An 18189-nucleotide genomic window follows, 5' to 3' on the forward strand; every position below is an offset into this window, starting at 1 on the left:
CCGCATCACATGACAGGTGATGCGGCCGCGTCATTAATGACGCGGCCGCATCATGTGTCAGGCGGCCGCATCACATTGATATTACTTCCGGGGAGCGGGCGACCCTAACAGCCGTGATTCTGATCGGCCCGGGGGGCCGATGCCCCCCTGCCCCCCGGCCCAGCCCGCCCCTGCTTATGGACCAGTGGTAAGAAGCCATTACCATCCAATTGGATATTGGACTATCACATCACTGTCTTCAGCAACTCTGGATAACGGGAGCTGTAGAATTGGAAGAGCTGGCACGCAGAGGGGTTGATGCAAAGTTGGCCACAATGGTGCCTCAAATCGCAGGCGCAAATGGTGTTACGTTAAAAAGCTGCAATTGCAACTATAAACAAAGAGACAACTATCTTAAGATGTGCAGTTTTGTGGGCGTCTGCAGAGCGGCTTCACACAATGTACAAACTGGCTTAATACTCTCTCTGCATCAGCCACAGAATGTTACCCGGTCAGTTTAATTCTCCAAAATTCTGCACAGGCTGTGCTTGTAGCGAAGGGGTTAATATATGGGATCATGTGCCCCTACTGTAAATTATAAGACTATAGCCATCTTGAAATGGACTGGTTTTTACATGTGTGCTGTAGTGCCGGACAGGTATACCAGGTGCCACAGCATTGTAAGGGTAAACCTGGGCACTATTCCCTGGAGGGTGCAGGGGCATGTGTTTAAGTAAATTGAATGTCCTTATTAAAATAAAAGTTTATGCTGACATGTGCGCTGCAGTGCCAGGGGTGTAGTAAACGGTTCGCAGCAGTGCATTGGTTAAACCCCGGCGCTAGGCAAGAGGTCAGGGGTACCAGCCCATGTGTACTAGCAAGGGGTTGCGCTATTAGCGAGAGTTAGCCAGAAGGGCATGGTTTTAGGTGCTGCTAAGGAGCCTAGTGGTGGCAGCAGCATAAGCACATCCTATTGCGGGTAGAGAGCGCATTTGGGATAAAGAAAAGGGGACGGTGGCAAGGCAAGCCCAGACAGGGTGGCATAGGCGGTCCATCCTGTCACAAAGTCACCATGGAATACTGTGACCAGGGGCAGGCTGGGCTGGGGGGCAGGGGAGCATCTGCCCCAAGGGCCTGCCCCATAGTGGGCTACCTTGGGCTGGGTCACTGGGTCACCTCCATTTTCTTTCCCTTTAAAAGGTTCCTAATAGGCTGCAGAGTCGGGTCTTGCCCTCCAGGCTAAAATTTGCCAGCCCTGCCCTGAATGTGATCATATAAAAGGCACAAGTACTTTTAGACAGGGCGTGGATCTCTGAAGTGACTATTAATATCTGCAATAACTTCCAGTAGAAAGTTTTCCTAATGGACGCTCAAGTGATGGTTTTAGAGCTCACTGATTATACATCAGAACTCTCAGTTTATGCGGCTATTATTTAAAGAAATTTCTGCATACATAAGCATCACTTGTGTATTATATTATACTAAAGCAACCCAGGACAATAAAACACTAGAAGACCAGGATATTATTTTAAGCTGAACAAAAGGAGCGTTTTGTGACATTTGAATTATAGTCCACAATGGCTAATATGGGAAAAAAAAGTCACATTATGCACTTTGTGGCTACTATAGCAAATGATCCTGGTTTAAGTGTCATTAATTCCCCAGGATAGGGTCATTAGCAGCGTATCCGTACTGTGCCTGTCCCATTCCCAATTCCGTTGCGATTACCAGGATAGATGACATTGCCCCATTTTTTTGCTTTCGTTACAATTTTTCTTCTTGAAAGAATTGCCATGAAATATTAATGTCTGGCAGATCCTGTGAGTTGCGGAGTCCATACAGGCTCGCGGGGAACTTTTACTGCTGGGGGAGGGGAGGGGGGGGTGGATTTATTGTCCAAATTACCTTTATGAAATTATGGCATGGCGTGCAGATACCGGACAAATGCAGAGTCCCTTCGGAATTAAGATGGTCGCAGACACGTGACTTGATTTTTAATTTCCTTAAAACCTGATATCGCTCCGAAAACTATCTTACTTTCTTAAATGTTTTAAGTCCCATTATCATATAGGCCAAATTTTGTTACACAACCCTTATATGTACAAAATGGGCCTGATTCATGGTCAGATGCAACTTGCACACAACTTGCATCTAAAAAAGAGCACGGAATTTTGTGTGTCGTTCCGAGCGTATTCAAATCCAAAGTATCTCAAGATATGTTTCTATTTGAATCTGGAGTTGAGTGCGCTTTGCTTAAACGTTACTTGCCGCATGTAGATAGACAGAGTAGACAGCAGTATGCGCTCAAGTGTATGTACAATAGGAGGTCACAGACCAAAAAAAAAAAATTCAATTGTAAAATAAACGAACAACTCTTAACAGTATAATCATTAACATATATATATATATATATATATATATATATATATATATATATATGTAACATTAAATATATAAATTAAGATTATTTTATGTGTACATACCGGTGGTAGTCAGTTTAACGGTACTGACTATCCCGACACGGACTAAGGTGACAGGATCCTGAAGAAGGACTACCTTGACCTGAAAAAAAGACTACTTTCCAAGTTCCAGGTGACTTCATGTGACGACCCGTTCCCTTGCCGACTGTGGAAAATGACGTCATGTGAAACAGCGACTCCTCTTAAAGCACCAACGAATGGACCCAGGTGTCATTCATGTAATGTAAGTATTATTTTAGGGGTTAGGGTTAGGGTTATTAGGGTTAGGAGTTAGGGTTAGGGTTAGGAGTTAGGGTTAGGGTTAACCTTATCTTTACAAGCCGGACCTGTAAAGGCACGAAAATGGGTGACTCAACAATAATCTAAATAACAGGTGCAAATAAAACCAACGAGGAAGAAAAGAGGAAAAGAAGAAACTGGTTCCAAATATAGGAAATATAATGTACCCGTTTAAAGTGCACTTGTTGCCTACATCCAGTGAAGACTTATTTTGTGGCTAGAATCAATATTCATGGAACTGCGGCCTGTCAATTCACTAGGAGCCAGGGGCACGAGGAAGAGGGGAGCACGTTCATAAGTTGGCAAAATGTAGCCGCTGTTGGGCTAAGAACGATATAAAAACCATAGCACTGAGGGACTTTGTAATTACCTCCTGTTATAATAGCATCCTCTGACTTCTTATCTAGGGCCTTTACGGACCAGATAACCGTACTTGCAAAATATGTTCTGTGTATAGCGCTGAAAACGACTGCATGAGCTCTGTAAATATACAATAATCTTTAAAGTGGAATGTAAAAGACTGATCGTATGTAACGAGCGCATAGCTGTTCACGCAGCGCAGCCCCGGCGTGTCTGAGCGCCCTCTTTAAAATGACTGAGGACGCGGCAGTCGGACCAATTTGAAAATAATACTATAAAGCTGCTGGTGATCAAGGAGACATGCATAATTGATGACACTAAATAACTATCAGCCACCTAGTACCAGATTTAGCAAATGTGTCAGCATAACAAGCAATCATTATCTGCTCTTCATACAAATGTTACATGTCCTAATGTCCCGAGTTAGCGGGATTGTGATAAGATAGATAGGATTTCCGAGCATAGATTCTTCACGAGCCTCACATTCATTATACTGATGAAACTAATGTAGACACCACAGGATGGGGGTCTGTGTTTTTTTTTTCCGTATCTCAGCAGATCATTTTAAATACAGAAGTAACAGTGCAGCTGCTTTGCATGAATATATATATATATATATATATATATATATATATATATATATATCACATGTAGAGAAAATATACATACTACAAGTGTAAAAAAAAGTGTTAAAGGGGAACTTGCTTCTACAAAACTTTTAAATGAAATTTATGAAAAAAATGATTTTAGTCTTGCAACTTTTGGGTACTGCCCTGCTGTTAAGGTTACCAACATACAATACCAAGTCAATGTTTTTGTGATCACCAGTCTACCATGTTTCTACAAGAGCCTTGCACAGTGGCGATGTCTCTTGCCTCATTTAGTCATGTACGCTGGCTCCCTCTACGTAGGTTGTAAGACCAGACTTGGACAACTTGTGGCTCTCCAGGTGTTGTGAAACTACGAGCCCCAGCATGTTTTGCCAACTGATAGAGAGCCGATAGCTGGTAGAGTATGCTGGGACTTTCACAACCCCTGGAGAAACACAAGTCTGCTATTGACTGGCCTATATGTTAATTTGTTTTAAACTTTCATAGTATAGAACAATAAAGTTGTATTCAGTGCATTAAGTTAAAATAACTTGAAACAAATGTATCGTGCTTGGAAAGATAAATAAAAGGTATTGTGGTGCACCAGTGTATGGTTTTATACTACGGAGGTCTTTGATTTTCTATCTCACAGATACTTACCTTATTTGGTGCTTGTGTACAGACTACCAGAATGTAAACGGGGAACTGTGACTCAGATAACAAGTAATAGGAACAACTCACTTCATTCCAACAATGAGCACTGAAAGTTTTATTTCTCCAAACCTTGATCTCAGCTAGTGAGCTTGACCATTTTGCTTTCGAATCATGACCTCGGCTTGTGACCTGGGTTGTCCTACATTCTCTAGTCCCTGACTTTGGCTAGTTGGTTTGGCTATTCTGCTATCTGAATCTACTTCTCGGATCTTTTAACAAGACTCAATTCCCAGGTCTAGGATAGTTATTTTGGGCACAACTCTTGTCCGATGCAAACAGCATTTGTGATTGCAGCCCACATGTTCTTGATGCAGTTTGGGAGGGGAACTTTGGCACATTTTTTGACATATGTCTGAAAAGATCTTGCTGATTTTGATTTTTGCATCAGTCTTCAGTCTAGGGTAATTATGTTGAAAGCACACAGGACAAATGGCAATAACATATATCGACACTTAAATTGCTGCATGTGTGACCAGATACAAATAAAAATACTTTTACAATACTGAAATGCTTTTATTTCACTGAATAGATTGAGTGCAGTGTCTTTGAAAACAACGGCTTGCACTAACCTGTTCTGATGCTCGACACGGGCACACCATTCTTCATAGTGATGTTTCCATGTTCGAAAGGCGTAAGAATAGGTAATTCCGTATGTTTTTAAAAATAATTCTTCAAGCCTTCCTAAACAGGCATGACATTAACTATGTTCAGAACCCATCTCTACAGTACATTACAAAAATGAATAATTGACAATAAAGCAAAATTTGAGTGGCTAGTTTTGAAAAGCTTGTCTTATATGTCTTATATAACTATTTCATAACAGTTCTAGATTGTGGCCACGCTTATCACATGTGGCCACGAGACAGTTTTGCTACAATCATCACGAGTTCCAGGAACTTCGTTAAACCAGTAGAACCTGGTGGCACTACCTAAGAACCTCTGCAGTATGAGGCTGGAAAGCTTCCAGCCCTGCCAATAAAAAAAATGCTGACTGCTTCAATGTGATCTCTAAAATCTGATTTACAATTAGGATTATTAGAAGAGCCAGCTAGCATTGCTAACAATTGACAAGTGTATTTTCCCTGGACTTGTGGGTGGCCCGGTAAATAAAGGCATTCTAGGAGAGGAAACCCCACCAAACATCTACCCAATATGAAGTTAACTGAGTAGGAAAAACTGCATTTTGGGAGGAGTTGTCATGTCAAGTTTTGGGTACCTGAACTCTGTTTCGTATGGTCCTCGGCGAGTACCACAAGCACTTAGAGATCACCTAGAACTTGCAAACCGAAGACAACATTAGTGGTACAGCCAGGTAAATACATCTGGCTCTATAGATACCCGAGCCATGTCGTGTATGCTTTTACATTATGAGCAATGAAATTCACAGAGCTGACAGCGAGAAATATTTTATGGCATAATTGTCTAATGGTTACTTGTGAGCTGAGTGCATGGCAATAGCAATCAGTAGATTTGGGATGCAAGTATCTTTAAAATTCTGAGAACTTCTTGGTAGAGATGCTCAGGCTCGGTTCCTCGAGAACCGAACACACCTGAACTTAGAGGATCCGAGTACCGAGCCGAGCCAGCTTGGTACTTTCGCGTACCCTCGGAATTAAAAACGAGGCAAAACGTCATCAAATCTTGGATCTCGCAAGTTTTGGATTCCTTTTTAAGATCCAACATAATGGTTGGTGGGAGGGAGGGCGGACCCCCATTTTTCTTTTCTGCCACAGCTGTGTGTCAATGTGTCCTAGATGTGCTAGGAACTGCCGTGTGTTTGTGTCATTGCTCTGTCGCTTACCATCCAGCCAGGTCGCTGCAGTATTTGTCCGAAAGTGTATGAAAATAATATTGTGACCTGTGAGGTGGTCAAAATTGACAGCAAATGACTTGAAATTAGTGTTATTGAGGTTAATAATAATGTAGGAACAAAAAAAGAGCAAAATTATGTGATTTTAGCATATTTTAGGATTTTTTCTAAAAAGTACAAAACCAAAACCAAAACACACGAGGGCGGTTTTGCCAAAACCAAAACCAAAACACGAAGCTAATCCAGATCCAAAACCAAAACCAGTTCACGGGGGTCAGTGAGCATCTCTACTTCTTGGTGTCTAAGGGCTAAGTTTAAGAACATTTGGTTACCAATCCGCAATTTATTCATACATTGATGACTTCTGTTATATTCTTAAAAAAAATAACAATAAGTTCTCAAAGTCCTAGGGCTGGATTTACTAAGCTGCGGGTTTGCAAAAGTGGGGATGTTGCCTAAAGATTCTAGCTTTCATTTATTTAGTACCTTCTACAAAATGACAGCTAGAATCTGATTTGTTGCTATAGGCAACATCCCCACGTTTTTTTGTAATGCTTTTTATATTATTTTTGGGACAGAGAAAGACTTGGAATTCTTTGAATACTTAAGACATATGTTTATTTTAGGGGCATTAATGATGAAAAACAGAGAAATTACTCCTAAGCCTTGCACGGTTCCTCCCAGTTAAACCTATGCAATAAATTACTCTCCCCCCAAAAAATCCATTTATAATGCACTTAAAATAAAAATATGTGTCTATGTACGATCTAAAGAAAGCCATGTGAGTCCAGGAAAAAAATCTTATTTAGAAGACTAAGTTAAAATAAATATAAAAAAGATAAAAAGAAACTATAACCGGTGAAACAAAACATCACAAAAGTGTCAAATTTAATTGAGACATTGTGACATTTATAAATGTTTCGGGACTTTTGCAGGTGTACACCTTACTGCAGGTATGTTTGTTACCACGGTCCAAGCCAGGGGCAAACAAGGATACACAGATAAGGATGCGCATGATAGTCTACCTATGTGAACGCAAGTGGAACGATGCGGCTGTCTTGTTTATAACAATTTGCACCTGCGGAAATTATGTTTATAATCATTATAATGAGGGGTTAATTAACAAGGTTTTAGCCATAACTTCCTAGGGGTACAGTACAGTATTACAGGATATAACGTCTTATTTATAAGGACCACAGCTTGACACATAGTCAGTAGGTGGAGCTCATGTTCCATGGAGAAATTCAGCTTGTGTCTCAACACCCTGTACTCAATACATGTAACCCACATCATACATTTCCCACACTATCCGAACTGCCAGGAGAGAAATCACGATCAAGATTTTACTATATATCATATCTATCTATCTATCTATCTATCTATCTATCTATCTATCTATCTATCTATCTATCTATCTATCTCATATCTATATATCTGTCTATATATCTGTCTATCTATCTATCTATCTATCTATCTATCTATCTATCTCATATGTATGTATGTATCTATCTAACTATTTAATATGTATGTATGTATGTATGTATGTATGTATGTATGTATGTATCTATCTATCTATCTATCTATCTATCTATCTAATATGTATCTATCTATCTAATATGTATGTATGTATGTATGTATGTATGTATCTATCTATCTATCTATCTAATATGTATCTATCTATCTATCTATCTATCTATCTAATATGTATGTATGTATGTATGTATGTATCTATCTATCTATCTATCTATCTCAAATCTATCTATCAATCTATCTATCTATCTCATATCTATATATCTGTCTATCTATCTATCCATCTATCTATCTATTTATCTATCTATCTAATATGTATGTATGTATGTATGTATCTATCTATCTAATATGTATGTACCTATCTATCTATCTATCTATCTATCTATCTACCCATCTATCTCAAATCTATCTATCTATCTATCTATCTATCTATCTATCTATCTATCTAATATGTATGTATGTATGTATCTATCTACCCATCTATCTCAAATCTATCTATCTATCTATCTATCTATCTATCTATCTATCTAATATGTATGTATGTATGTATGTATGTATGTATCTATCTATCTATCTATCCATCTATCTCAAATCTATCTATCAATCTATCTATCTCATATCTATATATCTGTCTATCTATCTATCCATCTATCTATCTATTTATCTATCTATCTAATATGTATGTATGTATGTATGTATCTATCTATCTAATATGTATGTACCTATCTATCTATCTATCTATCTATCTATCTATCTATCTATCTATCTATCTACCCATCTATCTCAAATCTATCTATCTATCTATCTATCTATCTATCTATCTATCTATCTATCTATCTAATATGTATGTATGTATGTATCTATCTACCCATCTATCTCAAATCTATCTATCTATCTATCTATCTATCTATCTATCTATCTATCTATCTACCCATCTATCTATCTACCCATCTATCTATCTACCCATCTATCTCGTATCCATCTATCTATCTATTTATTTTCCTTTTTCCGTTACTTTTTCTGTTTTTTGCAACATAGTCTTTACCCAGTAACAATAATGTAGGTGTTGGATAATGGGCCAGGGGCATGTAGGACGCATTCACCCACAATGCCCTGGGCTGCGTCAGCTCCTGAGTACATTTACAATATCCATTATTCTCTTCTCTATGTGCTCCCAGTTAGGATCAGTATTCAATAGAGAAACAATATCTGTGTCTTTATTTCATGCAATATATTGCTGTCAAATCCGGAGGGGAAAGATGTTACCTGTGAGTGCAGATCATTTCCTGTTTAATAAAAAGAAAAACATGTTTTCATTTTACACAGAGACGTTTCCTTATATGAAAAATAAAGAGTAAAGGATCACATTGTACCCGGCATAGAGAACAATGTATGTGTCGTGTTCATCAAGTCAGTTATACAATATTACATCTGATATGAGCTGTAGTGTATCTTGTTTATTAAGCAATATATAACTGTATGTTCTATGTTATTATTATTCTTCTTATTAGTATTATTATTATTACTCTTTATTTTTATACAGCCACTTAATGTCTCAGGGACAGAAATGAAACAAAACTTGATAACAATTCAATAACATAAATCATAACGGTAAGCGAACAGACTCTACGCACTAGGGCGCACTATAAAACGCTGCAGGGATATTTACGGCACTGTAGCCATCTTCACGCACGTAGATACTACTTTGGCGCACAAAAAGCAGACGTAAAGCTAACAGCAGCCTCGGACACAAAATTGCGCTCTCTGGCATAAATGACCGTCACTGTGTCCTCTGGTAGGCTCATGGTAAGATGTGTATTTTGCAAATAACATTTAAGTAAAATGTATAATGTCTATACTACAAACAGACTAAGACAGAGTTGAACCGAATTTAACATCAGCCAGGCTCATTTATGAACCGAAAAAAATGCTGACACTCAAGTTTGTTTGCGCAAGTGTCCCTATTGTCACTGGAGACTGGAGAGTGACAAGAACACTGCTACCCCTGTTTCTGTATGAACAATGGCAAAGAGCAATGTTGCTGGAGACTGGAGAGTGACAAGAACACTGCTACCCCTGTTTCTGTGTGAGCAATGGCACTGAGTAATGTCACTGGAGACTGGAGAGTGACAAGAACACTGCTACCCCTGTTTCTGTGTGAGCAATGGCACTGAGCAATGTCACTAGAGAGTGACAAGAACACTGCTACCCCTGTTTCTGTGTGAACAATGGCACAGAGCAATGTCGCTGGAGACTGGAGAGTGACAAGAACACTGCTATTCTGTGTGAATAATAGCGCTGGATCTCCTGGGGAGGGAGGTACTTATGGAATCCAAAACCCACAAGATCCGACAACGCAACAATGACGTTTTGCCTCGATTCAGATCCGAGGACGTGCAAAAGTACCGAGCCGGCTTGTGAGCCTACTCAGATCCCCTAAGTTCGGGTGGGTTCTGTTTTCAGAGAACCGAGGCTGAGCATCTCTATAAATTACATGTTACATGAACTGGAAAAGAAATCAATATACAACTTGCTTTGTGAAGATTAAGATATTTGAGTTATTCCCAGCAAAAAGTATGCTTCGCGGAATTGTGAAAACAGGTTTGGTCATGTAGATGTAAATCCCTCCAGGCTTGAAGGGGTTAATTCAGCAACTGAAAGATGCATAATGTTTTATGTAACTGATTTTCTTCACACTTGGATTAATGCACTGTTCCCCAAATCTGATCCTGAGGCCTCACTTCCGCAGCCTTAAAGGTTCATGTTTTAAGGATATCCGTGCTTGAGTAGAGGTGACATAATTAGTGCCTCAGGCATTTTGTGCTTAAGCATGGATATCCTTAAGACCTAGGAGTAAATGTATCAAGCTGAGAGTTTTACGGCGGGTTTGAAAAACCAATCAGATTCTAGCTATCATTTATTTAGTGCATTCTACAAAAATGAAAGCTAGAATCTAATTGGTTGCTATAGGCAACATCTCCACTTTTCAAACCCGCCGGAAATCTCTCAGCTTGATACATTTACCCCTGGGTGAGGATTATGGACTGGAGCCGGGAACCATTGGATTCACGTTTGGTTTATATCGTCCCAGAAGTAAAGTTTTACCTCGCTGCTTTTTTATTGAGATTAAAAGCAAAGTACGGCAATAGCTGAGCTAATACTGAATTCTCATCTATTAACCGACCCAAGTGACGATCGTTTTGTTTGTTATGCACCTGTGTATCCAGTGGACTCGGTTGTTGGATCTCTGATATTAACAAAAAGAATAGAACCTTGTGATTACAACGTCTTTGTACATGGCGTAATGATAAGGATCAGTAATCTCTGGTGAACCACTGTTTGTTACCCCCTTGTCTATCCAGTGTCTACAGGTGTAGAAAGGTAATGCAACACAGGTGGAATGAAACTAACAAGGACGGTACTGACAGTAGTTTGCACACAAGGAGCCTGATTCATCAAGGCATATATCTGACGATTTTTAGTTTATTGTTCGCAAAATCACTCACAGAAGTGGGAGATACTATTAAAGTGATTTTATTGCTTACCAAATAAACATTATCCAATGCGATTATTGTGGTTCCAAAGCACAAAGATATTTAATTGCAAAATATAGCAGGATTTACAGTCAGCCATTATTACGCATTAAAGATGTTACAATAAAGCAATAAAAGATAATATAATCAAACAGGAAAGTATAAACATAAACCGAATACATAACATGTTAAGTAGTGCTTCACCTGGGCCCATGATAAGATAGGGTCATGTTGTCTGTAGTCGGGCTAAGAGATCTAGCTGGGGGAGTAGCTTGCTTATATGCAGTTTCAGTATAGAAAAAAACACTGATGATGTCACTATGTATACAGATAACACTTAGTGAAATCTTCATTGGTCCAGGGTAAATGATATTCCAGTTGCCTGCTGGTCATAGGTCAGTTGATTTGATCCTTTCAAAGGGTGAGGGGCAACTTCCCCCAACTGTTGTCTATGTGTCTTCCCTCTTAATAACCAGTTCAAACTGACCCACAAACAAAGTACTTTTGAGTATTAATCTCATATTGCTTATCTCTTGCGACCGCTAGATGCGATCGCTAATCTGTCCAAACCAGGTTAATGCTGGTGAAATAAGCTTTAATATGAGACCAAACTCTTTACCTTTTACAAGACCTGAACCATAAATACCTTTACTATAGTATTTTCTATGCATAAATAAACAATCTAATACATTTTACTAATAAATAAATGTGGATTGGAACCTTAATAAATGTGTATTATTTACAAGTGTAAGTGCGAATGTAAATGTGTGTGTTATGACCCAGTGCGATTGCATCATAACACGTGGCGTATTAATCGCAAGGTAAAACAATATTAATCAATTTGGTTTACTTCATCCAATTATTTGACTTCCACAATACGTTTGTGTCTTCCGCTCTGTCTTCGTACGCAAAGGACACTTACTACAGCCTGCGATTTTGGGAAGTGAACTGGGCGGGGAAGTGGCATTTTTCCGTAGTCAATGTACAGTAAGGGAGTGCCAAGCTCAAGCGCACACAGCCACATCCGAATCCAACTTTGAACATCTGAAAGTTACTTTTTTTCCTGCAGTATCTCTTGCTCCAGCTACAGGGCTAGTCTAAGTCCTGATCAGTAGTGATGACTGTCTCGTATGCATGCAATAACATGTGTTTGCAATCACGATTAACTGTATAAATGTATTTTATGTTCGGAAGACATTGAAAACATCCTTACAAATGTATTTCATGGAAAAAAATAGATAAAAAAAAGTTGTTTTTTTTAAACTGTTATATTATTAATGCCTATATTATTAATAGGTGACATTAATTCAATTTTTTTTTTATTTTCCTATATGTTCTTTTGCCAATGTATAATTCACATAGGTATTGGACGTATCCTGCAGTGTCTTGTGTAGTAGATTGAGAGCACTGCACTGCAGACCTACACCCGAATTCATCAGCACACGTATCTTCAGATCTGTGCCTTGATGAATTCATCACAAAGCCTACATATGTATAATACTGAACGCGGGTTGCGTTCAGAATACCTGCATTGATTAGTCAAACCCAGGATGCTTTAGTTGTTGCTCCTGCATCTATGATGTCACTAGGTTCTAGGGAACTGATATCATAGGATGGTTGTCACAGTTTCATGCACAAATATCTGCTCTTTAAATAAAAAATATCACCTTTCACCTCTTAAGAGCTGTTTAATATTAAAAACATGACCTATATGAGAAAGTGGGAATATTTTACACAATTTGTGCTTGCGGGACTCCATATCTGTTATTTAGAAAGAAGATATCTGCAAAACAAATTGTACTTTTAAATAAGAAACGTTTAGGAGCATAGCCATGGCGAGCTGTCGGACTAGAGTGTTTGCTCTGGGCTCAGATTCCTCTATACATCACAGATCTACTGCTAACCTGCCCAGGATAGAACATACCAAACTGAATAAAATGTTCTTTCCCGGAACTTACCAGGTGGTAGTGTTTTCATAAGATAAACACCAACTGCCCCTGCCTAAAAGTGATTGTACCTGGACAATCATCACTATGATGGGTTACTGAGTATGTAAAATTCAATTGTCTAAATCCTACCTGCCCTAGTAAGTGGACGTACAGTAGGGGCAGCCTACCCAGTCACTAGGAACAAATGACATCACTGATGAGTAAAGATGTTCAAATTTGTTGAAAAGTGGTTCTCAAACCGGTTCATTAACTTAGAAGAATTGCTGGAAATTCTAGAACTCTAGTTAGGCAAAAAGATTCAAACTAGATTTGAGCAAGGTCAACAGGTCCGACCATCTCCGAGCCGGTTCAACCATGTCCAAGCAGATTTGACCATGATCGACAAGTTTCAAGCTTAACAGCTACATTGTATAGTATTTTTTCTAGAAGCCACCCAAGACAAACGGCAAACTACAAACTCAAATAGTAATGTTAACTATTCAGACTAAAAAATAATTAATAATGCTAAAAAATGTGATGGTTGAACAGGCAAGATTTTATAGTTTTTGTTAATACTTTCAAAGTGATCACAAACCGCAAACTTCAAATTGCGAAATTAAACTGGCTCAAATTCATGAGACTATGCCCAAAGTATGGGATCTTTGAACCGGTACAAATTTAATCGATTTTAAAACCAGTTTGAATTATTTAAACATCTTTACTAAAAAGTGCCTCATGTCCAAGTGAACTGATAAGTCCAATAAATGGCTGCCTAACCTGGGTGTGTAAGTGTCAGGTCCAATTTGGCATATTGCAGAGTTCACGTTAATTAGGGCTTCTCTTGTATCTCTTCTCTGCCTATTGTGGCTGCCAGCCGCAATACAACTCAAAAAACGATTACAACGCAAGCAGAAATAAATGGTTTACACTCCTGTGTGCTCACCATACTTGCAATATACCCTGCTGCTGATCCTTACTCACTTACTCTCTGATCAATGACATCAATGTATGTTGGAATCTGTCAGCTGTGACAGTTATCTCAGTGGCGACAGCCGTTCCCCTCTAAATTTCCCTTTTAGAAACTCTATTCTGTTCTATTGACTCTCCAGGGAAAGCACAATATTAATTAGCATCAAATCCTGAAGTTCTCCTGTGTCTCCACTTGATAACAATTAGCGGAGCCTTGGGCAGTGTTTGCGTCATGGAGAAGTATCGAGCCTCTGTGTTGTTCTGAGACAGAAGAACACCCACGTCTATCGGCTTGTCACTTCCGGAGGGGAAAACCCTTCTCCAATCAGCTTAATGTTTTAAGAAAACAAACATTGCCAAAACATATTTAGAAACAGGCAAGAAAACAGATGTGATAAGTGAAGGCTCATGCCAACTTCTTCATTCTGTTAATTTCTAAACTGGTGCAGGACATTAACCGTTGATGGACGTGACGTATTTTTCCATTTTCGGCTCTGTGAAGTTTTGCACCATTTTTCAGCAGGTAACTGATAGAAATCCAAGTTCCTGATGTTGTCTATGTATACAGGGGTTTAACTCAGAGGATCATTAATGGAGTACAAGGACGCCTGTTTACACAAACGTTTATTGTTCATGCATTTACTTTTAATCTGTTTACATAAATTGGGCTGCATCGTGGCACAGTGCTTGGCATTTGCTGCCTCTCGGCGTGGTGACCTAAGGAGTTTGTATCTTCTCCTTGTGTTTATATGGATTTCCTATGGGTGCCCTGGTTTCCTCCCACAATCCATAGACATATTGATAGAGCTGCCTCTGACCTGCACCTTGTCTCATTCCTGCTAACCATCTCTCACTCCCGCCTACAAGACTTCTCCCGTGCTGCTCAGCTCTTATGGAATTCCCTACCACGCCCAATCAGACTCTCCCACAGCCTTTAACTCTTTAAACGCTCTGTGAAAACCAATCCCCTTATTAGAGCTTATGCTGCTACCATTTTGACACCCCATACTAATGTACCCTCACAACTGTCCCAATCCCCACTCTGAGCCACACTCGCTCCTCTTGCCTCAGCTGTGCCCTCTTCCACTTAGAATGTAAGCTCTCCCATGAGTAGGGTCCTTTATACCCTATGTTTCATGTCTGCCTTTATTTTGCCTACCTTGTATGTACCTGTTTTATGTATGTCCTATTTTCCCTACTGTATGGAAAACTGTGTTGCCATACAAATCACTGATAATTATAAATGATATGCTACGGCTGAAGACAATATTGTCTTTGGTGTATCCATACTTGCGTATCTGTGGTATGAAAAGTAGATTGTAAACTCCTAATTCACTAAACAAAAGTAAATTAGTGAAATGTACCTGTTGACATTATATAAAGTCAAACAATAGCAAACTGAGAATATCAGGCCTGATGAATGTGGCAGGAAATCATGCCACCTAGTGGTGGGTTTTCCAGGGTATATAGACATTTACTCAGTACTAACGTGAGTGAAGTCTTTGGTAAAGCAAAATTGCTGCCTGTGAAAACTATCTAGCTATCTATATAGCGCCACTAATTCTGCAGCGCTGCACAGAGAATGCACTCACTTCAGTCCCTGTCCCATTGGAGCTTACAGTCTAAATTCCCTAACACACACACAGACTGAGAGAGACTAGGGTCAATTTAATAGCAGCCAATTAACCTACTAGTATGTTTTTGGAGTGTGGGAGGAAACTGGAGCACCTGCAGGAAACCCACACAAACACAGGGAGAACAAACAAACTCCACACAGATAAGGCTGTGAGCAGGAATCGAACACATGACCCAAGTGCTGTGAGGCAGAAGTGCTATCCACTGAGCCACCATACTGCCTGTGCAGCATACGTGGCTGAAAGCTGTTAGGCGCAAAGAATAGTTATTAACATGTCATTTAGCTACACTGGGTCTAGCCCAGTGTTCCATTTCTACATCCTCTCCAAACTGTCACAGCTACTGGTCATTCAGCACCATGGACAGCTGATTGCTCCCTTCTCATCCTATCAATTCACCTTGTCATGGAGCTGTGTGATGGATGAAGCCACAACAGGACTCTAACATTTGGCATCTCAGTAAGACACAATGCTTCATGATGATTAGAGTCTAATTAGTAGTAATTATGTAGCAGTTAACATATATAGGCTGGCTTGGTACATGGAACACATGCAGAGACCAAAGTACAACGTGTGATTAATAATTACTTTGGGGCATTGGTTCCAGTTAAATTATGATTGGGAGCAAAGAAGTACAGGATTGTATCTTCTATTAGTTCTTTCTTAAAACAGTTACATCTGCAAATTTTTTTTATAATTGCTATTTTTGAATGCTCAAAATATGGGGCAGAAATATGTCCAGATATTAGGACAGCATACTGTAAACAGACGTAACTTCACGGGAGTCCAATCTCTTGATGAATATTAGTTGCAATTCCACCCTGGCTTCTCCATGTTCCACCACAAGGCATTTCCAATAATGTGTTGTTTCAATATTATTGTTGTTGTCATCGACTTGTAAGGCTCAACGGTGCTCCTCCACAGTGTCGGAGAGTAGGGAAAACCGGGAATACATAAAACAGGGCCATACAAGGTAAACATAATGGGACTGATTCATTAGTGATCTTATCTGCTGTTTTTTGCTTATCTTAAGCAAATCCACTCTGTGCATGCTCAGAAAAGGGAGATAAGAGGCAAAATCCACTGCGTAAGTGAAAAATGTCTTAAGTTAAGATGAAAATCCATCTTAACTTCACTCTTATCTCCCCATTTCTTCTTAAAATAAGCACCTTAAATTTTGTGCAAGATAAGATCACTAATGGATCAGGCACAATATTTGCAAATATACTGTATAAATAAAGGGTAGGGCGGTCCCTTATAATGAGTTTAAAATCTAAATTTCGTGATAGTTGATATGGTTAGTTGTATTAGATTGCTATGATATACATATATTGATTAATTAATATGTGCCTGATTCATGTTCGAACATATGTCCGTTTGCATGTTGTATCTTGCGTGATTACGCGCTGTGCATGGCCAGAAATTCCGACAATGAACACAACTGCTAACAAACGCTTCTCTCTGGTTTGACAAAGATGAAAGCTGACACTTCAATATATAGGTGCCGGCTCTATGGGTCCCTAATGTTTGTGTTGCATTATTATATCATATGCTGCAATTACCCTGGCTGTACATTACATGTCAGATTATAGAGACATTCTACACATCAAGATAATTATGGCCCAATGTAAGGCAACGGTTTTGGAGCTCCCTCCTTAGAGCTCTACACATGATTACTTTACCCCGATACATTATTATAGCAGCACTAAACCCGCATGCACCCGGTTTCCAGACCCTTTGCACAGTCTCCTTACATGTTTAGTCCCATCTTTGTACAGACCTTTCCTTGCACAATGACTCAAGTGCATACCCCATTGCAGTCTCCCTATTACCCCCAGTGCCAGCCAGTTGGCACAGACCCCTCAATTTTAGAGTACTTCCAATTTCACAGCACCCCAAATGTATCTATCTAAGCGCTACGGAACTTGCTGGCGCTATATAAATAAATGTTGATGATGATGATCTACCCCCTCACCACCACTGTACAGATCTCCATTATTACCGTCCTTCTTCATTGCACAAAGCCCCACTACCAGACAATTTGCATGTAGCCCCAAAATATATAGACACCTTGTTGTACTGATAAACCTCATTATGCACATGGCAATAGGGTTTCTGGGATCCATTTTGGGACCCTTGGGGCTAGCTGTGGCAGGGATGTAGTGGAAACTGGGAGGCCGGATGAGTGTCTTGCTCATAGGTGTACCTTTATTCCTGTATACCGGACATTAGAAGAAGGAATGCTGGACTGGACTCCGTACTGGAATAAACGACTGGAATCTGGACCTGATGGACTGGAACCTGGATGTGGGAACAGGGAGGACCCGACCCCACGACCAGAGACTCAATATCGCCAAGAACTCAGAAACTCAGACAAATATAG

General features: G+C 39.5%; 1 protein-coding gene across 1 annotated transcript in view; it reads left to right on the forward strand.

Moving 5' to 3' along the window:
• The window catches only part of ALX4 (ALX homeobox 4), a 143623-nt gene extending 132994 nt beyond the window's left edge, over positions 1–10629 (forward strand). The window contains exon 5 of the transcript XR_012679464.1: positions 10597–10629. The gene's annotated coding sequence lies outside the window, so the exon portion shown is untranslated. The remainder of the gene's footprint in view (positions 1–10596) is intronic.
• Positions 10630–18189: the final 7560 nt, after the last annotated feature.

Source organism: Mixophyes fleayi, chromosome 10 (genome assembly GCF_038048845.1).
Source record: "Mixophyes fleayi isolate aMixFle1 chromosome 10, aMixFle1.hap1, whole genome shotgun sequence".
In the NCBI taxonomy this organism is placed as follows: domain Eukaryota; kingdom Metazoa; phylum Chordata; class Amphibia; order Anura; family Limnodynastidae; genus Mixophyes; species Mixophyes fleayi.